Source organism: Phyllostomus discolor, chromosome 7 (genome assembly GCF_004126475.2).
Source record: "Phyllostomus discolor isolate MPI-MPIP mPhyDis1 chromosome 7, mPhyDis1.pri.v3, whole genome shotgun sequence".
NCBI lineage: Eukaryota > Metazoa > Chordata > Mammalia > Chiroptera > Phyllostomidae > Phyllostomus > Phyllostomus discolor.
In genome coordinates, this window is record NC_040909.2 from 42,102,908 (window position 1) to 42,127,020 (window position 24,113).

Below are 24,113 nucleotides of genomic sequence, written 5' to 3' on the forward strand. Positions count from 1 at the left end.
TGAAGACAAATGAATGGAAGATATTCTGTGCTTGTGAACTGAAAGAATATTGTTAAAATGTTCATACTACCCCAAAGTAGTCTATATAGATTCAATGCAATCTCTACCAAAATTCCAATGGCATTTTCCACAGAAATAGAAAAAAAAATCCTAAAATTTCTTTTATGGAACCTGAATAGCTAAAGCAATGTTGAAAAGAACAAAGCTGGAATATCACTTTCTGACTTCAAACCATATTACAAAGCTACAGTAATCATAACAATGTGGAACTGGCATAACAACAGACATACAGATCAATGGAACAGACTAGAGTCCAAAAATAAATTTATACTATATAGTCAATTAATTTTTTAAAAAGATGCCAATAGTAAAATGACAGTCTCTGCAATAAATGGTGGTGGGAAAGCTGAATGTCCATAGGCAAAAGAATGAAACTAGACCACTATCTTATAACATACAAAAATCAACTCAAAATGAAGACTTGAATGTTAAGAATTGAAACCGTTATCTCCCCTAGAAGAAATCAAGAGGTGGTAAGGTCTTTTGCGCTGATCTTGTTAATGATATTTTGGATTTGTAAGTGGAACTAAAAGCTTTTGCACAGCAAAGGAAACCATCAACAAAATAAGAAGGTAACCTATGGAATGGGAGAAAAATATATGCAAACCACATATCTGGTAAGGAGTTACTGTATTTTGCTCTGTGTAAGGCACACTTTTTTTTGCCCAAATTTTTTTGAAGGAAAAGTAAGATGCGCATTATACATGGGTATAATGATTACATAACGTGGGTATAATAATGTGCACAATCATCCCATGTGCATAAGGTACACAAAAATGAAGGTGCGCATTATTCATGGCAAAATAAGGTAAATCAAAAAATATAAGGAACTCAACTCAACTGCAAAAACAGACAAAAAAACCCAAGGGAAAAAAAATTTTTAATGGGTAAAGGACCTAACCAACATTTCCCCAAAGATGACATAAAAAGGACCAATTGGTCCTTGTAAAGGTGCCCATCAATAATCATCAGGGACATGCAAGTCAAAACCATATGAGATATCACCTCACAACTGGTAGGATGGCTATACCCAAAAAGAGGATAACAAATGCTAGTGAGGATGTAGAGAAAAGGGAACCCTTTACACTGTTGGTGGAAATGTAAACTAGTATAGTCACCATGGAAAAATAGTATGGAGGTTCCTCAAGAAATTAAAAATAGAACTACTATATGATCCAGCAATTCCACTTTGGGGAATATATCCAAAGGAAACAAAATCATCTGGAAGAGATACCTGTACTCCCATGTTCATTGTAGCACTACTCACAATAGGCAAGGCATAGAAACAACTTAAGTGTGTGTCAAAGTATGAATGGATTAAGAAAATGTGGTATCTAGCTATTTACCCACAGTGGAATATTATTCAGCCATAAAAAGAAGAAAATCCTGCCATTTCTGACAACATGGATGACCCCAGAGGGCATTATGCTAAATAATGTAAGCCAGACAGAGAAAGACAAATACCACATGGCATCACTTATAAGTGGAATTGTTAAAAAATCAAAAATAAAAAATCTCTCTCCTTCCCTCCCTCCCTCGCTCAAATTTATAGAAATAGTAGAATAGTGGTTGCCAGGGGCTGGGATGGAGAAACGAGGACAGGTTGGTAAAAGGGCACAAACTTTCCATTATAAACATGACTAAGATGCCCTGGCCAGGTGGCTCAGTTGATTGGAGTGTCATCCAGTACACCAAAAGATTGCGGGTTCAATCCCTGGTTGGGGTGTGTTCAGGAGGCAACCAAGAGATGTTTCTCTCCCCCCTTCCTTCCTCTCTTTCTAAAATGAATAAACATATCCTTGGGTGAGGATTAAAAAAAAAATGAATAAGGTCTTGGATCTAATGTATAAACACAGTGATTACAGTTGATAATACTGTATGTACTATATAACTGAAATTTGCCAAGAGATTAGAACTGAAGGATTCTTATCCTTACACCCAAGAAAGGGTAAATGTAAGTGATTAATGAGTTAATTAACTCAATTGTTAGAATCCTTTCACAATGTATATCAAATCATGCTGTACACTGTTAAGTGTATTACAATTTTGTCAATTATATGCCAATATAACTAAAACAAACAAACCAAAATACCTGACCTAATGAGCAATCTGGTGTTATAGCTTATCCGAAGGCACTTAAAAGGCAGATATATCTTAAAATTCTAGAGTTAAAAAAATTTCTTTAACTTTGGTCGACATACACAGTGCCCTAAAGACACTTCAAATAAAATAATTTCTAATAATATCTGAAAAGGACTTTGGCTAGCTGAAAAGAAAATGTTTCCTTAAAGATCCCTTACCTATTAAGTTTTTAAATGCAATTATATTTATATAGTAAGCACTGGCACATTGTAAAGCCACAAGCCTCCAACAAATTTTAGTTAGGCCTCGACTATTCCTTTAACAGTTGGCTCTTTTCATATACTAGTGGAGTCCTGAAAATAACCGTTATATTTACGGCATGTAATAAGCATTATTTACCCTAAGTAAGCTGCAGATAGAGTTTAAAGAATTGATAAAATGTTCATAATAATAACTTCCAAATAAAAGCTAACATTTATCGGATGCTTATTTTGTATCAGCCATTGTGTCTTTAATCAGTTTACATGCATCAGCTCATGTAATGCTCATACCACCTTTATGAGGAAGACATTATTCCTATTTAGCCAAAGAATTCAACTCACCAAGTTAAGAAACTTATCCAAGGCCAGAGCAAAAACCCTGCAAACTAGAACTGAACGGAAGTTGATTCAATTTCAAAACCCTTGCACTTTCAATCATTATTGCCGCACCATTGGACATAGCTTGATTTAATACTTTTGGCCTACAATACAAATATATCATATTAGAATGTGATATATATTGCTTAACCATGATATTTCAACTCCTTTATGCTATAATACAATAAAAGACTTAGTATTCAACAAGTTTAAGATTTGATTTAAAACGTATAGAACCAGTGTGTCCCAGGTGTTAGTCGGATGTAAGTATCTGAAATCATTGGAGACAAAGATAAAGTCGTCCAGCATTTGGAGATAATTTTTATTTGAGAAAGGAAGTTTCTTATTTTAACTGTTTATATTAAGGCAAAAAATTGTGGTCACTAGCCTACCTTTCTCTTCCACGACCTAAAAATACTTATTAATTATTGAAAAATCTATAAACAGATACTTTTAGTAACTAACTTAAATGCTTCTGTTATAATAAAAGTACCATCACAAAAAAATTACTTCAAATAATTATGAATAATCTGTAAAATTGTATTATAAGGACAGAAAGGGAACAGGGTAGGAAACACTAGAAGCTAGATTTCTCGGACTATACACAGAAGTAAATTTTACTAAGTAATCATATTTTATGTAATTATAAAACAAAAAGCAATCCCTGAAAAATCTGAAAGTGAATGAAAAAAAATTAACCTCATTGTATATCAAGTTGGTAATGTAACCACACAGAGAACTATTCAAAGTGATTTAAAAACACTGTAATTTGATCACACATTTTTAAAGGAACATATCCTAAGGGCAAAAACAAACAAGCAACTCACTTTCCAGTAATCATATTCTTCTGAGATTCTAAAACTGTTGCGCATGCATTGTGGGACAAAGCAAACAGTAATTACATTGGTGTTAGCAAAAATTGGAATTTAGGGTATGGGGAAAAGGTAAGTTTACTAAAATATTGTGTAGTACTGAACTCAAAAGTTATCAAACATCAACAACTGGTATTTAAAAAAAGAAAGAAAAAAGGACAGAAAAGAAATCATTTTTTAGTTCTCTCCATTGAAAAGGTCTAGAAACAAGGACCAACCCAAGAGCAAGAACACTCTTAGCCCGCAGACTATGGTCTCTAAGTACCATTTCCCACTAAAAGAAACCAGTGTTGCAAATATGAGTAATTCTGGATTTGGGGCAGGGAATGTAAAAAAGAATGATCCTGAAACATTTTGTCATGTGAGAAAGCAAGAAATCAATTAAAAACAAAAAACAAGCCAGGAAGCAACTGAACATGAGTATTTAAAAGGTCTCAGGAGGAAGCGCCAAAAGTGGGATACTTTCAATGTCAAAAATAACTGCCAGAAACTGAAACACATTAATATATTTAAAACCACAAGTACATAATAATAACCATTAATCACCTTTGGATATTGTTAGGTTACATACCTATTATTTAGAAAATTGGTAAGGGGAGAAAAACAGGTACCAATCTTGCCTTTTGTATTCAAATTGCATCTTAGTGTAACCAAATAATAAGTAGTTCCTGAGATTCTTTCAGGGAGTATGTGAGATCCTTCCCTTTTCAATGATTCCTCTGTGTGAAGAAAAGTTTTCTTCATACTCCTCAACCAAAACAAACACAAAGTAAATACCAAAGCAGCTGTGAGAAAGCAGTTGCCTTCTATTAAGCCTGTTATTTTTAAATTTATTGATAATTTAAAATTTGTCTCAGTTTTAATATCTGATCTGGTAAATCTCGAGACAATTTTTAAGAGTGTAAAGTTTAAAAATGGCTGGTCTGGGCAATAAACAGCAGCTGATGGTTAACATCACACAGACAAGTAGATATTAGGTAACTTTCAATGGAAGTACACAGTACTTTTATAACAGTATACTTGCAATTGTTCCAATCACTATTTACATGAAATAATGGGAGTGTGCGTGCCAGTCGTCTATTAGAATATGTTAAGTGATACCACATAGATGCAATCTCCAATACCCAAAGAGTAGAAACTTTATACAATGATAAATTCCTTTAAAATGGAGAGATGAGGAGAAGGAGAGAGGAAGGGAGAGGGAGAGGGAGAGGGAGAGGGAGAGAGAGAGAGAGAGAGAGAGAGAGAGAGAGAGAGAGAGAGAGAGAGAAGCTATAAATTAGACTTAAATTTATCAACTAAGAGCAATGTATGGACCTTATCTTTATCAAATGGAATGGTTTAAATAAAATCCAAAGGGAATCCATTTTTTCTATTCCCTTTATTTTGTTGTATTTGGACTTTTTCATATTAGAAAAATTAATCAAATATATCTCTACTCTCTTCCTCACCAACTAAAAAGAAAAGGCATTCTAAAAGCCACTCACGTAAAATAGGGGTGGGAGAGGGTTTCAGAGGCCAACAGATAAATTGTAGCAGAGAATCAGAACTCTATAAAAGACAAATACATGGGTTGCTATGTAGTGACAAAGTTCCAGGATCCTCTATAATTAGGGTGAGCATATAATTTATGGTCCAAACAGGGACATTTTTGAGAAAGAAGTGCTATTTCTAATTATGAAGTAGGTATAAACAAGGACTGTCCCAGGAAAAGAAGACATATGGTCACTCTATCTGTAAAAGATTAAATTATAAACTGGTTTTCACAAAAGATTCTTAACTCAATCCTTTGGGTAACTATTTTCCATAGAAACACATTCCAAATATTACATTTTCAGAAAAACTAAGATATTCTACATAAAAAACTTTCCATCTCTCTTACCTGGCACATAGTTGTTTCATAGAGGGATATGTCTACTTCTCTCCTTGTTGCTCAGTTACTCTGCACACTTCCAGCCAATTCCTTTTCATGATAAACTATAAGAGGAAAGTTACACTCACCTGGAACTTTGCTTGTCTAAAATTACATGTCTTCCCATATGGCCCAAATCCCTACTCCATTTATGAACAAATAATTTATTCCTAGCAACACTTAAAATTTTAATAGCCTAGAGGTTAAGAAAGAGTAAGGTAAAAACAATCTGAGTTAGTCAACCAGCCTAGGTTCCAAAGAGCCTTGGAGCTGGCAGTATTACCTAATTGGTCTAAGTGGTTTAGCTATAGTAACTTCTGAGATCCATATAGTATATCAACATAACTTCATTTTTAAATTTCTAATAAATTATAATGTGCCACCAATAAGGTAACTTACCTATTCTATCTGTACATATTTTATGCCACTTCACAGATTTAAAAATACTAGTAAACTTTTAAAATAAAAATAGCCTAAATATGTAACAATTTGGTACAATTCTAGCCTCATCCTAAAATGTGCATTGACACCATGTCAATCTACCCTTATTTGTTCTATTACTAATCTACAACTTAAAGTTCTAATTCCCATAGATAAAACTACATTAGTAATAGCAACAACAACAAAAAAAATTAAAAGGGGACTTCAAAGATTTGGACTAGCTTCCACATTTTCCTCAGATCTTTTTTTTTAAGAAATTATTCCACCTAATATTTTTCAGGCTGTGCGCATAAAGACACTTAACTTGCATAGTGATAGTAGTTTGTACTACAGAGACTGAGAAAATAAAAAATTATGCATTCATGTTATAATCTAATGCTACACTGAGCATGCAATCAATTATACTGCCTCAACAATCCTTTATTTTGGGAGTTTAAACTCTATCGTCTTTAGAACTAAAATAAAGTTTAAAAAATGTGCCCTAAGATTCTATCCTGAACATTATCATAATAAACATTTATTTTTTTAAATATCCATATCTAATTGTGGCCCTTCCATTTCTTCTGGTTTCTCTTATAAAACAAATGAACAGTTTATGTTAACAAAGGAAAAGGTAACATGAATGCAGAGGCAGTCTAACTGCCAACAGGTCTTTCCAGGTTCTTCCTCATAAATAAAACTGCCCTTGGATCCCAAGAATGCCCAAAGAGTTGATTATTAACTGCAGATCATCCTCCTTCACAGAGCTGTGCGAGTACAAATTGTATGTGTTGTGGCATGCACAGAGGTTGGTGGGAGGAAATAGAGATTTTCAACACAGGCCAAAGATCATAACAGGGCAGGAATACAAAACCATGGAGACCAGGCGGGGGTTGGCAGAGAGAAACAACCTCATATAAAATGACAATGGGTACAAATATGAAACAATGAGATCCATCTGGACACATATTAATAACATGTCCATATTATTAAATATGCTATAATACTAAAACAACCTAATCAGATCATAATTTCCAAGAATTATGAAACTATCTTCTTACTATATTCAGCAACACACACACCTCATTAGATTCCTGGATTTTATGTATGTATTCACATTTTAGGAGTGGGGAGGAGAAAATCTCAGCAGCAGAAGACAGTAAAAATGATAAAAATAAAATGTCTTTTTGTGGGTGGTGGTGTGGGAAAAAAAGGCTTGAACTGGAATGTTAATCATGTAGCCTGAAGAACTCTGAAGAGTGAAAAATTTATATTCTAACAATTTCACCTCCACTACGATAAAGGGATAAGCCTAAAGGTTTAATTTTTAACCTATTTTAGTCATAAATCTGAGTTACACAAATTAGTAATTCCCCATACAAATTGCAAATAGTATCTATAGAAGAGTCTCCATTTCTTCAAGCTAACAAGACAGTGGCATCTGTCAGAATAATGATTGTGTGAACAGCCAATGAAAATTAAGTATGCTTAAAACAGTATCAAGAAAGTAGAATATACTGGAGTTATAAAATCTTTCACTATTTACTTTTAAGACTGGAACAAATGAGCTTTGTGTTTAAGTACATATAAACAAACCCATAACCACAGTAAAAATCGTATTAGCCCATCCAGTTTTTCCTCTCTTGTCCTAGTTTTTTTTTGCTGGGGAGAGGCGTTATGGGATAATAATAGCAGGAAAAAAGGTGGAGAAGCTGCAAATGCACAATGAAGTACAGTGCTGCATTTCACCTTCATTCTAGTCTACTGCTACTGCTGGCAGGGTTTTATTAGAAAATAAGATAAACTGTTTGGGGGAAGCCAAGGCAGTTATCAATACCTTTGGAATGAAAATGTGTTCCCCACTCCCTGCTTGATTTTTGCCAGGAACTTTTTAGGGCCTCTGGCAAGATTCAGGTATTAGGAGCAGTAGAAGCCACAATAAAGAAATTTCTAATTGGGAAGTAGGGTGTGTGCATGAAGACAAGTTTCCTTAGAGCTAGCCATGTGGGTCTTAGTACATGGGAAAAAACTGTATGGAATGGAGGCAGGGTTTGAATTAGATAGTTTCTATTTTAGTCCCACAAATCTATGGCAATAATCCATATGAATGGATTACAAAGAGAAGAAACGACTACCCTAAATTTCTTTAGTAATGGAAAATAGAGCCTACTAAATTTCATGTTAACACTGTCGTTATTTTACTGATAAAAAAAGTTCTAACTAATGTCAATGACATTGTCAAATTTCCCTTTTCAGACAAAATATTGTATCATTACTGCCAAGACCAGTACACACAGAATATAAGTATGTGAACACATGCATCTTTCTTTTACAGAGGGAAATGACACAAAACTTGATCAGGGTTGATTATTATTATGATGTATATTGAAGGCAGTTTTTCAGTTATTCTAATAAGTTAAAACAAACATCTCTTCTTTGCTAGCAGTCACCAGCTCTGGATCCATAAGCAAAAATTAGCATTCCAATTTCCTTACTGTCTTCTGCAGTCTAGATAGAAGGGAAAACTTTAAGACTAGTTTAATAACATTGTAATACAGGTGGCATTTCAATTTAAGCAACAGATGTGCTTTTGGAAAACCTGAGTTCTGACCAGTTATTTCTAAATTCAAATTCTCTTAAAATATATTAAGTGAAAGCAGAAACTGAACATAACTCATATATTTCTTTATAAAGGAAGAATCCTTTTGCAAGCTAAATAATTGCTATCTAACTTGTCTATGAATGTTAATTCTCTAATATTGTGGTTTTAAAAAGCCTAGCATACATGTATTGTTTTGACATTTAAAACTAACTGAAAATACTGTTCAGGACACTGATCCTTTTAAACATATTAATGAAAAGTTCCACAAGGGCCCAAACTTTCAAATATTGTAATTTTGCTTAAAGTGCAGATAAACTCACAGATCTCCAACTCTATGATTCATCATAATTCTAGTAATATGGATGCAATCACCTCACTTTTAGTTGGGAGTAGAGCACAAATGTATCAAACAAAGTTGTGCCAACACTAAAAAGTAGGGAGGGAGAAATCTCTGGGGAAGATCAGGTTCTCCAGGAAGTTGTCTTTCTTCAGTTAGTATTTTAGGTGATGGCAAGCCAACCCATAAATGTTTGAGGGTGCTCTCCTCTGTTATAAAATTGGAGCTAACAATATGCAACCTTCACAAAGGGAAACAAATTATTTAATGTGATCTAATCCCAACACAAATAAAGACAATGTGTATGTTGGAATATTAGTTTTATCCAGATAGAATATTCCTTCCCATTTCTTTCTCCTTTTTTAGATTTTATCTTTTAGAGAGAGGGGAGGGGAGGGAGAGAAACATTGATGTTCGAAAGAAATGTCGATCGGTTGCCTCTTGCAGGCCCTCAACTCAGGCATGTGCCCTGGGCAGGGAATCGAACTGTCCACCTTTCAGTAAGAGGGGCAACACCCAACCCACAAAGCCACACCAGTCAGGGTTTCTTTTTCCATTTTTTTTTTAAGGAGAATGCTGCTCTAGATGCTCTAGAACTGGTCTACTCAGGAGGTAATTTGTATTTCAGGAGGGTGGAGATCAAGGAATTTATTTTCTTTCACCCATACAAAGCTTTAATTTTTTATTTTTTCCTTGGAGGAAGGCATGGTTCCCTACCAGATATTCAGGGATATACAAAATTTCAGGTTAGCAGTATATGGCTGGCACAAATTCAATGCCTCAGTGGGAAGTACAAATGATTTCTTTAATTGTATGCCAAAATGAATAATCTCCCAGGGAAAAGAACCTCCTCCTCCTGTCTTCCCTACCTCCTGCCCCTCCCCCACCTGCATTGCCTCCCTGCTGTGCAAAGAGCCCTTTGTCCTGCCCCATACTTATCTAGCTGTTTGGCCATATTGACAGGCCAACTAGAAGCATAATAAGGGAGTCAGTCTGACATAAGCAGCTGGCAATTTCAAAACAAAATCTTCCTTTCTACGTAGACCAAATCCTGCTGCAGAGGTCTCAGGCTCCTCCCATGCTTCCATCTATTTTTTTAAACAGAGCAGCAAGGAATTCAGTATTTTCCCTGTATTAGGTAGGTAGCACATCAAAAACTTGATTTTCCAGACAGAAAAAAATTCTGTTCAACTTCCTATATCTCCTGCTTTTTTACAATTCATAATATAGGTCAAAGAATGTTCCCAGCTCTGGGTATATATACGTAATTAACATGGCTAAGAAAATGATTATTATTACTTTGTTTGCCATCAAAACTCTGAGAATTTTCATGTTGCGAAGACAGAAGAGCATAAAAGAGAAAGCAGCCAGACCAAACCATTAGTCGAATACATAAAGCAAAACAGGCCAATAATCTTAGTGTTTTAAAACTACTAAGACATTATTCTAATAAACAGAAAATTCCTTTCCTGTCTTTATATCAAAGATAGTTAATGTGACCCTTACACCTCTCCCTGAGGTACTCAGCAAACAAAATCAATATGATGGAAAAACTGAGTGAGGCAGGATGGGATTACAAATTCCTTGCTCAGTGAGCGCTCATTTAAGTAGAATGAGATTTAGCTTCATCGTTCCTTTATTATAGTTCAAATTCCCTTCATAAAATGTTAAAAGAGTTTGAATATATTTAATCAGAATAAGAATTCTATAAAATGATGCTTTCTAATAATCTTCCACTTCCAAGTTGGGATACCTTTTATTCAATTTAAACTTGAATATACAACAGGACACTTTTCATAAGACTTTAATTCAACGAAGTATGTACTGATAAGTTAAAAAACAAAACAAAACAACACAGCATTTTCTCATCTTTCATGAGCTTCCCTGAATTTTTACAAGAGAAATCTATCACAGCATCAAGTGAAAGGTTAAAAATACAATTTCACCACGTATTTTGGAATTTTTCTCTGTAAGGAATAATACCAATCACTGTCTATCCCAAGTACATTACATTTATTTTTTTTAAGGAGTGCTTTCTGAAAGGATGTTTTAAATCAAATTATAAATAACCACCAGTTACACTAAAATATACATTATCTCACACATTTTACAAAATAATTTTTCTCTTAAAATATCCCTATCAAAAAATTTTACTTTACAATACCTGAAAAAATTTTTATAAACTAAATTCCACTGCTAGGCCTTTTACTTTCAAATTAAAGTGACAAATCACCATAGTGGAGCCAGAAGTTACAAGTAAGTTTTATTCTATTCATGATCCACTTTCTCACTGAGGGGATGTACCTAATAATCACTGACTGTCCTTAACTATGGCCTAATGTTTCATAAATTATTTTGCAATGAAGAGAACAAAGTACAAGTTGTTGTTGTCTGCATATTATTTTCCTGTCCAAAGACAAAATTAAATAGCCTCTCTCCCCTAGAAAGGCCAGAGTAACTTCGGAAAGTATGTTAAGTTCCTGGACACAAAACAGTATCAGAAGATATAAAATTTTCAAGCATACTGGTTAAATAAATCCTGTGAAAAAGGCCTCTATGATCTTTCAGCAAATGATTACATCAAGATCACAATGGGTTCCAAACAACAGAAATACAAATGAAAAAAACAATTATTTTATAAGTAACTTTAACATGTAGTAACTTAAACACAAAAACATTTATATTTAAAATGTTAAACAGCTACCATGAGTGAAACCATATTTATCTGATATGCATCTTTTATACATGATAGAAATAAGAATTAGAAGCACCTAAAAATAGTATCCATGAAAGGTTGTTTCATTAGTCACTGTGTATCACTGAGAGACAATGCAAACCACATTCGTGAATGACAAAACTCATTTCCATTCTTTTTAGTTCCCTGCCACAAATGCCACAGTCATGCTATACATTATAAATGATTGTGGGATTTTAAGTATGTTTACACAAAAGTCAAACATATCAAATTCCGAGAGAAAAAATATAGGATATTAAGAGTCTTGGGTGGGGGGCACTGCATCAGTTAAGTACTGCATGAAATTGGTGGTATATTTGGATGGTGACTCTTCTTCAAGTACTTCCATACTCAACAAACTGTTCTGCTCAGAGATCTTCCTAATGTAAAGGAGCTGTGGGGGAGGAGAGGCCACATAAGGGGCTAAGAGGCCATCTTCTCAAGCATGTGTACAGTACACTACCAGATTTCTGAATATTCCTTCTAGTCTGGCCTTTGTGCAGATGGATGGCCATCAAATATACATCCTTGTGGTCCTGGAGAACTACATTCAACACACACACACACACACACACACACACAATGAATCCATTTTATAAATCAAACTCCAAAGAAATAATTTAATTTGGAGAAGTCTATTAAGTGATACAGAAATTAGGAAAATACTTCTGAGATTTTCATTTACAAATCATTCTGAAAAGGGCACTTCTATTTCAAGATTCCAAATTTAGTAAATGTTTTGCAAAACATCTATTCCATACAGTAAATATGGCCTAAAAACTGAAAGGCAGGAGACAATTAACAATATTAAAACTGAATCAATGATTAAAGAGTTGGAGAAACACATGTCAATAACAGAAAAAAAAAAACCCCTGATATTTTCCCCATCTGGTTTTCAGAAAGATCCTTAAATTACTACTTTCATTTTAAATAGATTGAAAAATTAAAACTCTAATGGAACTTTCAGTTCTATCTAACGCAAGTCTACAGATAAAAACCAAAAGTCTGCCCCCAAAACAAAACCAAACAAAAATTTAAAAGTCTTTACTATGATCCAGTTTCCAGATGCTGATATCCATAAATGGGTAGAAGGTTATGAATTCTCATCTCTCACCAATAAAATGCAAACCAGCTCAGCAGTGAAAATTCCCAGGAAAGCAAGGTTTCTTCTTAGTACTGAAGCAGCCATTGCCTAAGTGCAGCTCCCTGCAGCCAACAGCATTAATGGACGCTGCACTGCTGTCCTTCCCTGGAGACAGCAGCCAGCACTACTCAAGCTCTCACGTAGCAACCAGAGCTCCAGAGCCAGCAGCTGCTGCTGCCTTGTATACTCACCCCTGTGATCCAACCCAAAGGAACAACCTTCTCCTTACCCCACCCCCACTCCTTACACACTTTTTTTTTTTTTTGGACCAATACTCCATGCCAGAAGAGCTGGAATTACGCTTTAGAAAGAAACAATCCTAAGGTCACCCTTTTAGTTTTAAACTAAGGGCCTTTTATTAGAAAAATCAATATTTACCAAATTCCAAATACCCATTTTAATTAAGCCAGCAATTTAGGAGAGAAGATTAAGCTTTAGTCTTTAAAAGGCCAATTTTTTAACCACTCTTTTTACAGTCAAATTTAAATTTGCAGTCAGAGACAGGGCCTTGTGTCATGCCCTACCAAAAGACATAATTCATTTTTGTATCTTAATGACAGTCTGAGTAAACCTTAAAGACCACAATCCTTTAACAGGCAGAATTGTTGGCTATAGAAGAAAACGAATGATCCTCCTGAGAAAATTGGAAGAAATCCAATAAAAAATTTTTTCCTGTGTCCTCTAAGAGGCCCCAAAACCTCTGATTATGTGAATATTCTCTACTTTAGTCCTAGCTCAGATTCCACACATCTAAAATTACAACTTGTAACTCTTTTCTGAGTGACCTAAAAGCATTAACGATATAAAGTCAACCACCAAGAAATTTTCAAAATACGGGGTACACATTCTCCTGAAAAAGCTCACAGTGCTAAAACTCAAGAGTATAGCTATGTAACATCTGCCCAACAAAAATGTAAATATGACCTTGGTTACAAATAAATCATTTAAAAGCAACTTGTTTAGTCAAGTCATGGAATAAATTAGCATAGAACTCGGGGGTTCTTTCTGTACTATGAGCACGGGGAAAACGAGAGAAATGAACTCAAGTATAGACAAAGCCTAATGGAACCCAGAGATCTGGGCACGAAATGAGTTAGTGGTGGTGAACACATTGCACAAGTAACATGAGAAAGCAAAAAATGCAGGTCATATATGCACCCCTGACCCAGACCAGCAGAGCTGGCTGCAGCATCAGTATCCAAGCGAAAGACCAGTTATTCCTAAGAAATGAGACAAGCAAAGACCTCTACAGAATGAATTAGCATAGAGGGGGCTTTCCCAACAGTTAAACTTTCCCTCTCACGCGATTCACCTACTTAAAAACCAGGACTTCTCACGGCCATTCACTTCACATCCCTAGCTTCCACGCAAAGGGAATGGGAATTCATAAAAGGTAAATTTTTCTGCCTTTAAAGACATTCTCAAGTGATTGCTCTCCACGCCCAAGGCTGGGAGAACGACACAATCTGGCTCAACTCCAAGCCCGAACCCTACAAATTCAATAGAACTATTTCAGAGATACTGGGGTCGACGCCACTGGGAACCCAAGAATGTGAAGTGGGGGTGGCAGAGGTAATGTCTTTAGTGTGGGAAAGGAAGCAATCACCTGAGATGTAGGACTCAAGAACGATAGAGAAGGCGTTGAGAAACATTATAAACGGGATATAAAGGCCCCCTGAACTATCAGTGTGTAACCAGGCCGCAAATTGGGGTGGGGGTTGGGGGTTTGCGGGGAAAAAAAAAAGTATGCCTGTGTATTTTAAGAGAAGAGAAAGAGGCTTATCCTGAAATCCAAGGTAAGCGTGGAGTAGGCAGTTCCCAGGAAAAGGGGTGAAGAGACGTTGGGGGAGGGGAAGCGTCCTGATCCAGGAAAAACATGAAAAGGGTAGTGGGGTCGACTAGATTACTAAGGGGACCTCTCTCCATGGGAAAGAGGAATGCAACGGTGTGTAAGGCGTGTCGAGGGAGATGAGAAGGGGCAGCATCCTCCTGCTAAAAGCCTGGGGAGGGCCAGGCCCACATCCCGAGAGCGAGCGCGGGTAGACGGAGGAGGTGACCCTTCCCTCCCTCGGGGCCCGGTCGAGAGGGTAGGTCCCTCTTTTCTGTCGGACCCTTACCTTGTCCCAGTTGCTGCAGGGGCCTGGGCCCGGGCTGCAGCGCACGGCACTCCCGGGAGGCAGCAGGACTCGAGTTAGGCCCAACGCGGCGCCACGGCGTTTCCTGGCCGGAATAGCCCGTGCCCGTGAGGTGGGGGTGGGGGCAGAAAGGCGGAGCGAGCAAAGGCGGGGTGGGGAAGGGCCAAGGAGGGGGGGGCCGGCACTACAGTGTTGGCGGACTGGCGGGATTGGGGCTGCGTGAGTCTCTGAGCGCAAGCGGGCGGCGGCCGCCCCTCCCCCGGCGGCGGCGGCGGCGACGGCGGCAGCGGCAGCAGCTCACTCAGCCGCTGCCCGAGCGGAAACGCCACTGACCGCACGGGGATTACCAGCGCCGGCGCCAGGGGCACCTGGGACACGCCCCCTCCCGCCGCGCCATTGGCTTCTCCGCCCACCGCCCCACACCCATTGGCCAATTCGCCGCTAATCAGCGGAAGCTGCTGCGGCTGCCTAGAGAAGAGGCTGTACTTTGGCGCTCGGGCTCTTTAGAGAACCTCGGCTAGGTAGGGGAACGGAACTTTGGTGGGAGGTCTGCCTGGTGGATACGGAGGGAGTAATGGGTCGCTGAGGTGGTTTGACCGGTACTTGGGGGTTCCCTTCTTCCTCGAGAATTTGGGAGTATAACGTTTGTTGTGGTGGTAGGGAAAGGGGGTTAGGGGCAGGCGGGAGTGAGGCACGCCCGGCAGCAACCAGAGGGGGAGGGAGGCGTAGAAAAGGCTCGAATCCAGACGGAGCCATTGCTACTGCAGAGGGAGGAACGCTTCCTGTTCAGCTTTTGCCACTGATTGGCCGCTCCTCCTCCCGCCGTGTGTGAAAACACAAATGGCGGGTTCTGGTTGGAGTAAAGGGCTTGTCAGTTACAGGGCGGGAGTGCGTAGCTGCCTAGGAACTCTCGCGTTGCTCCCTAGGTTGGGTGGGTAGGTAGGTGGGGAGAGTTGGATATACGGGTGCGGTCGGCCTCCTGTAGCGGGGGGAGAGTATACGGCGAGGGGGTTGGCAGGAGGAGGGTCAGTGAAAGTGGCTCCTGTGCGGGCGTCCCGCCACCCTCCCCTTTGGGGGAGTCGGTTTACCCGCCGCTCGGGTTCGGCAGCTGATTGGTTGCTGAATCATGGGAAATGGCCCCTTGCTATTGGCTCGTGTCCCAAGTGAGCGTAACCACTGCACGGGTTGGCGGGGGTGGCGGGAAGGCGGTCGTTGGTACGTTCTTTTCCGAGGCCCAGCGCCGCAGTGTCTGGCCCCGCGCCCCAGCGCAACGTGGCAGGAAGCGCGCGCTGGAGGTGGGGGCGGGTTGCTGGGCTGAGACTTCTGGGTGGTGGCACCGCGGCTCCGCCCCGGGCGTTCCGCCGCCCGAAAGGCTTTACCAGCCCGACCAGCTCCCGGACCTGTGGGGGTGGGGAATGGAGCAGGGGTCAGCCAAGCTGTTTATGGGTGGGAGGCGCATATTCTCTGAAAATCGGCGCGAGTTGCTACCCTGAAGGAGCTGCAGTGGAAGAGGCGGAGAGAGGGCCGCACCCTTTTAGGCAGGGGGAGGGGAGTGCCGCAATACCTTTATGGGAGTTTCTGTTGCCTCCAGTTTCTTAAGGACCGCCCTGGGCCTAGAAGAATCTCTCCCTCCCCCGTGATCTCGTCATCGCCTCCATGTCGAGTCGCTCTTTCTAGATTAGGGGCGGGATTCTTTTGCCCGTGCTTAACCTGGTGCTTGGGCGTTGTCCTGCAGGGGTTTGAGCAGGTGTAATATTTTGAGGGTGAGCCCAAATTCTCTTGTCTTCCCACAGACTTGTGTCACAAAGTAATTGTAATAGGCGTGGAGGAGGGAAATGGAGGGCAGACTGGTTTTATACCACAAGAAGACTGCGTGTGTATTACTAATTAAAGTCCTTTTTGTAGTTTTTTTTTTTCCTCCTGGGGATAAAATGAGAGCCTAAAGGCAGACTTAGTTTTATAGTCACCCCATTTGAGACCCTTACTAAACCTCGAAAATACGGTATTGCACATTAAATCTTAATCTTAAAATTTTTAGGCCCCCTTCTTGCAAATCCAGGATCAGGCACCTTAGCAGCTCTTACTCATAGCTTGAGCCCGTTTTCCATTTTCTGTTTGTTGTACTTGCTCATCCAGTCCCCACAAACATGCTATTGGCTTTCTCTTCTGTTTTTGGTAGCCCGGTGAGTCATGAAACCAGACAGATTGGTTCCACCCCCCAGTTAGCCTGCCTAACCTGAGCAGAGGCCTCACTCATGCCAGGATTACCTTTTTTCTCTGTTGGTATTTTACTTCCGACCTTGACTACTGTTTGAGAATTGGACATGAGGTTCAGCAACATCTCCCTTTTACCTTATTTGAATATCCTCTCAATCCATCTTGCTTTTTATGTTCTCATCAGTTAGTAACTGAGTTCAATTGCCATGATACTAATAGCCTCCAAGCTAGTGCCTATGCCTGTGGTATTCTCTTTTGATCTATCTTACATGGTACCAGGACAATTGTCCTAACATACAGCCTGTGCGTGAAAATGACTGATGTAACTCCTTTACTGACTTGACACCTACTCACAGGATGAATTCCATCATCAGTAATGTGATATTTGAGGCTCCTCAATAGGCTAACCTCATCTGTTTCTTAACAGCTTTTTCAATTTGTGGCAATTTTCCACAGGTAAACACCAACACTATTTCTCTGCTTAAGTCATACTGAATTGAGTACTGTTTACCCAAATCATAGTGACACACCACTTTGTAGGATGATTCTGGCTGGAATGCTACCTTTGATGCTTGTTCCCCTTCAAGACTTAAGGCTCAGTTAAAGTAATCATCTCCCCTATGTTTTTGCCTTCTGTGATCTATCATTCTAATAGCCAGATTCCCCTATAAAAAAGTTAGCAGTGTTTTCCCCTGATTTCATAACAAGCATGTTGAATCATAGCTCTTCCCAGGTTGTTGTCATTGCTTGTTTAAATTCTCTTAACTACTCTGAGCCACAGGCTCTTGTTGAGTCTTGTACCACTAAACTAGTATATTCCTTGATGTGTAGCCAATATTAAGTAAAATGGAGTGGGTGACGTGTAGATGTCTTTATAAGGTTGATAGATTATTGGTCTCAAATCATTCTTTGTATGCTTGCTAGTGCTCTAGATTGGCACTATCCAGTAGAATCTTCTGCAGTAATGGAAATGTTCTTTATCTGTGCTATCCAATATGGTAACCACTAACCATATATTAATATTGAGCACTGGAAATGTGGCTGGTGTGACTAAACTGGATTTTTAATTTGTGTAATTTAAATTGCCACTATGGGCAGTGTAGCTGTAGCCACAAGTTTGTGTTGTGGATTGCAGCGTACTTAATATGGACGTTGATAATTTCTCTTCATATTGAGCAGTGGACTTCTCTGGCCCACTTAATTTTTTTTTCTCCTGCTTGTTTTATTTTGCTTGTTTCTGTACTTCCACCGAACCCAGCTGTGAGTTAATCCAACAAGCCCTTACTAAAGGTAAACCTTCCTTAGACAACAGTGTGTTGAGAAGGTAGGTATTGACTAGTTTGGATTTCAAAAGAGAATGCGTAATGAATTTTAGGAAAGTGGAATTTCATGAAACCATATGGTGATAGGACTATATCTAATGTAAATGAAACCAGCCCTAACTTCATCAGAGGAGGCCCTGAGTATAATATTTTAAGTTACAGGAAGCCACCACAAAGTTGAGTTTCATCTTGAAGTATAAATTAATAGATATATTTTAACACTAAAATGCTTTTTATGTGGTAAAATAGCATCTTACAGATTTCAGTTATAATTTTAAAGTTGTTTACTTAAAATTTTCCCCTAGAACATGAGACCCCTTGGATGGGGGTTTTCTAACCTTCAGTGCACACAATTGACTTGCTTTATAATGTAGATTTCCATCCCCACCCAGATATGAATTCAGTTGAGACAGAGGGGAGAAGCACTAGAATTATATTCTTTTTCAAATTCTTATTTGCTTCTGATGTTGGCAGCCCAGAAACTACACTGCAAAAACATCCTGGGGCCATGGTTTATCTGACAAAAATGATTACAATTTGAGAAATACCTCTGATACAGTGGTTCTCCCTACTTTGTCCCTAATTTTTTCCTCAACTGAGTTGCTCCCTGCACCCCCGCCCACTTCACGGAAACTTGAATGGGAAAACATTTGCAAAGGCAAAGAGTAGTGAAAGTTAATATTTTTGGATTTTGTAGGTCAGATTGTTTTCCTTTTAAAAGGGATGTTAAAATGTTACAAGTATTTTTTTGAATATGAAGGTTCCCAGTTTTTGTCTGTTTTCCCACTAAATGCATTCCTCAAAGATACAGATTTATTTTTTGATTCCCCAGTGCCTGAACACAGAGGTGGGTATTCAATAAATGTTGGTTTTATTGATTTGTGAAATGACTTTTAAGTAATAGTTTAATTCCACAAAAGACAGAAACAAGTCTTTTATGGAGAAACTTCAGGGCCATACTTAACCTAAGTCTCCTAATTGGCTATTCATAAAGGAAATTAATGCCTCATGGTCTCTGAATACATCTGTCCACTGTTCAACCCTTGTTTGGGTTTCCTGTGTGAACCACTGTACTTATCCTCTTCCTGTTCTTTAACTTCCTTAGGCTTATAATATTTTAATAAACCAGCAGCCTATCTCCTTTTGAAGTAGAGCCATATTATTCTAGGACAAAAATTAAGTATGTTGCTAGCACTTGCATGAGAGAGTGAAAGTTTTGAAAGGGCTTTCTTTTTTTTTAGATGTGCAAAATTGAACTATATAATGTTGCTTTCATATATTTTTTTTATGCATGTAGGAGGTCTGGTTCATTTGTGGTTTGCAGTTGTTAGTCCAGAATGTGATAAGGATCATTGGTACAAGGTTAAGACTGGTTTGACCGTTTTACGTCAGTCTTAATTGTAGAGCACCTTGTTGGGTCACATCCAGGAGTCTGGTACTTTGCTTTACAGGCTGAGACGTCTTCAGTTTGTTACTTAACCTGGTGGCATTGTACTTTATATTGGAGGTCATACTTCTACAGAAGCTTTTTTTCCTGAGAATCTGGATTGTTACAGAACTGTTCTGTAACATGAACAGTTTCTACAACATATAGGAGCATGAAGTCAAATATTTAGGTTTATTTTATTTAGGCCAGGGTTAAACCTGATGAATTATTCCTGCTATCATGATGCATACCTTCATGGTGGACTAGAGAGACTATTTCTGCCTCTGATTATATCTCAAAGTCATAGTTACATGTACTAATTTTCCAGCTTTTTTCCTAGAATTCAGTCATCACTGGACCTTCAGTTTGTCCTGGTACTAAATCACCCTTTCTTTTCTAGTGTTTTTCTTTTTAAAATATGTTTAAGATTGGCTTTCCTGCTGACAATAGGAATGTAACACATTTTCATATGTTTATAGAATTGGTTATTTACAAGCTAACTAACCCCATCTCTAGTATATGAATTTTCATCAACTTAGTCAATAGTCCTCATAGCCTCGTCTTTTCACTGCCCCTTGGTTAAAATCTCATACTGTACTTTTTTATTATACTACATAATGGCAACATTCTGGTGCACACTATAGGCGAAAACTAATGGAAACAGATGAGTTGAAGAAATTAATATTTATTGAGTACCATTGTAGTGTGGTCTTGATATGTAAAACCTAGAGTTACAAGGTAGGAATGAGAGCTCCGTGAGGTTGAACAACTTTTCTGTAGACACAGCAACAAATTAAGGGCCAGGTATTCAAACTCTGATCTGAATTACGTAAGTTAGTGTTCCTTATCAGCTTGTGGTACTGCTTTCTCTGATGGAAACAGCCTTCTAAGAAATTTAATCTGGCTGCAGGATATAGGATCGTAGGAATGGAGAAATTTGAAGGCAGACCATTTACTAGTTTCTTTCACAGTAGTCCAGGTGTGAAGTGATGAGATCTGGTAAAGCAATGGCAACCAAAATGGAAAAGAAGTTAAAGGACTCGATAACTGACCAAGTCACTGAGAGGGAGGGAGGATAGTCTTAACACATCAATCACTTCTTGAGGAAGTCTTGCTTGGTGCTTCTCCTCTGCTACATTGGGTCCTCCACTTGAGTTGTCATAGCATCTATCACAGTTGTAATTATAAATTAGTAATTGAGTAATTGTTCTGTTTTTACTTTTTAGGTTGCTCCTTGAGGGCAGGACAGTACTTGTACGATGTCTGTCCAGAAAAAAGTGCAACTGTTTTTAATATAACAAGAACAGTTCATGCGGCATCACTGTAACCTGACAGCCAAGGAGAGTGGACTGGAATGCACATGTGTGAACAATAATGACTTCACTGTACTAGTCAGTGGGGGGTGGTGGGTGTTGAGTGAACGTGTGTGCTGTGTGGATGTTACATTAAAAGACAGTAAAGCAACAAATCTGCATCAAATTTTGTGTTAAGCTTGAACATTCCTGCATGGAAACTGTTTGGATTATTCAGAAGGCTTTTGGGGGTGATGCAGTTAGTGCAGTACAAATAAAAGTGTGGCATAAATACTTCAAAGATGGTTGGTTGAGAATGTGTTGAAAGTGATCCATGTTCTGGAAGGCTGAAGCCTGAGAATATTGAATGTGTAGAGGCTGCAATCAACAAAGATCGGGGAATTGTTGTGAGGTCCCAAGGTGCCTACTTTCAAGAGGACTGAGGTGTTACTGTCTTATGTATAATGTTTCTTGTATCATCCTTAATAAATGTTTCTTTTCCGTAGTACATGGTTTGATACTTTTTGGACAGACTTTGTATTATGGCTGTTTCCCTATTGCCTAAGCATAGGGAGGTCTTCGAGGTAAAACTATTTTCATAATAGTAAGCTGTTTCCCTTTTGCAGAAGTGTGCAAAGGCTACGTGATGTTGGTGTTAATTGAAGGGTGTATATGCATTCTTGAATTTCCTAGCATTTCCTAAGATGGTAGGTTTAGGGTACAAATATTTGTTTTTAGGAATTAACTCACTTTTTAGGTTATACCTTCTATAATCCCAGCAACCCTCAATATTGTACAATTGTTAATATAAAATTGTTTCCTTTGTGCCTAAGCATAGACATAAAAATGCATCCTGTTGCCTTGTTATGCATGTGCTTTAAATATTTGCTCAAAACTTCTAAATTTAACTACAACTTATTTTAGAATTCAATAACTTAGAAATCAATTTATATTTTTCTTATTTAAGACTGGATCATTTTCTTAAAAGATTACACGATTACCTATTCAACCCACAGCTTATGTCTAAAAATGCTAAAAAGGTATTGCAGAGTTCTGTTATAGGAAGAATCAACTTCAAAGAAATCAGGAGAAAAAGCTACTGAAATAAGTTACTGTATGACATTGGCTGGAGAAACAGAATAGCTGAGAAACTACAAAAAGCCATGTCCATTTAACACTGCTGAATGTTGGATGAAAAGTAAATCATAGTGCCACGTTTTAATACAGTAACTTGTCATATTAAAGACTTACATGCAGATATGAAATCTGTTAATACCTTTGTAGAAGTGTATGTTTGCCTTACAATGGATCAATCTACAAATGATGGGCTTGTTATTTTGTACAATGTAGGACAGAAGTAGGTTTATAGTTCGTATGGGAAATAATACAAATTAAGTATAAATACAAGAATAAAATGTTTTGTGTACTTACAAGTGTAAATTTCTTTTGCCCCACCCTGTAATTGTCTTGCACTAGTATCAACTAATGAGATTTTTAAGTGAAAGCTTGGCAACAAAAGATGTCTCAAAGTAGTTAAAATGTTGAATAACATTTTAAAATATGGTTTATCCTGATACCTTTACTAATGGTGAAAAGGCAAAGGTGGGAAAACTGCTGGCATCTTAGCATAAATCAAGGCAGAGGCACAAGACTGTAGTAGTCATTCTCCTGTGCCATGCATTTGCAGTACACACCCAGAGGGAAGAAGGAGCAGTTCTACTTCATACCTGTGTGAAAACAGGAATTTTTTTTATATCTGAGCCCTGAGTACGTAACTTTAATATGAGTGATGAAATGGAATAGTTGCATGTAGTACTCCTACATGCATACATACAATGGTTGTGCAGTTGAGTTGCCAGTTGAATTAAGTACTATTTTCTCGGAACACCATTTTTAATGGGAAAGAACAACTACCATATTTTGGTTGTCAGAGGAGACTATTTGGCAGCCTTTTTTTTTAATATAAGGAAGTGAGCCTTTCAAGAAAACAACTGAATGATATTTATTTTTAGAGGGGAAGGGAAGGAGAAAGGTAGGGAAACAATGTGTGGTTGCCTCTCATGCATTCCCTACTGGGGACCTGCAACCCAGGCATGTGCCCTGACTGGAAACTGAACTGGTGAGCCTTTGGTTTGCAGCTTGGTACTCAAACCATTGAGCCACACCAGCCAGGGCTGAATGATGTTAATAGTAAAATTCTAACGTTGAAATGAAAATTAAAATTTTCAGAAACTTGAGTCCACTGTCAGGGAGCTTGGCATTTTTCCAGTATTTATGCTTGTTATGATATAGGTAGTGATATTGATTTTTAGATATGTAAAGAACTGGGTCAGCATTTGAGATTTGTATTACTAAGTACACCAATATCTTCCAAATGATCAATATATGAAATTAGAGAAAATTGCAAATACTTAACATCTCAAGCAATTGCTTGAGGAAAGATAAAAATCCAGCTGCCTTCTTTTAAGGCAGGCATTTGACCCAAGAATCAGCCAAAGACTACGTAAACAAGTGGAACAACAAACTGATGTTTCTCTTCCTCCCACTCTTAAGAGCAATAAATAAATAAAAAGACATTTGAGAGAACCAAATTGCAAAAATGTAAAATAATTCATTCTTGAAAATACTTCCATGAAAATGTTAATGTAGTGCATTTGTTACTAATTTTTTTGTTTTAATTTCTAATATGGTAAGAAGTGGTCCGGAGACCAAAGTTTGAGAAACAGTTGTTCTACCACAGTGTAAAATACTCAGATGCCTATTGAAATAATTAGATGGAGTAAAAAAAAAAAAAAAAAAGACTCAGTATTCAGGCTGGATGACTGGGAGAATGGGTATGTTAGCAGGTTTTAGTGGAGAAAGGTATGTTCCTGTTGAGTTTGAGGTGGGACACACAATGATCACAATAGCAGGCAGTTGG

The 24,113-nt window shown here is 38.1% G+C and overlaps 1 protein-coding gene and 1 long non-coding RNA gene across 2 annotated transcripts in view; one reads left to right on the plus strand and one right to left on the minus strand.

The window, feature by feature from the left end:
* Positions 1-15,085, minus strand: part of SETD5 (SET domain containing 5) — a 76,014-nt gene extending 60,929 nt beyond the window's left edge. The window contains 1 exon segment of the mRNA XM_036030856.1: positions 14,919-15,085. The gene's annotated coding sequence lies outside the window, so the exon portion shown is untranslated.
* Positions 15,079-22,854, plus strand: LOC118501629. The gene is made up of 2 exons (XR_004904264.1): positions 15,079-15,457; positions 17,610-22,854. It is a non-coding gene; the product is annotated as an uncharacterized LOC118501629 (long non-coding RNA).
* The last annotated feature ends 1,259 nt before the right edge of the window (positions 22,855-24,113 follow it).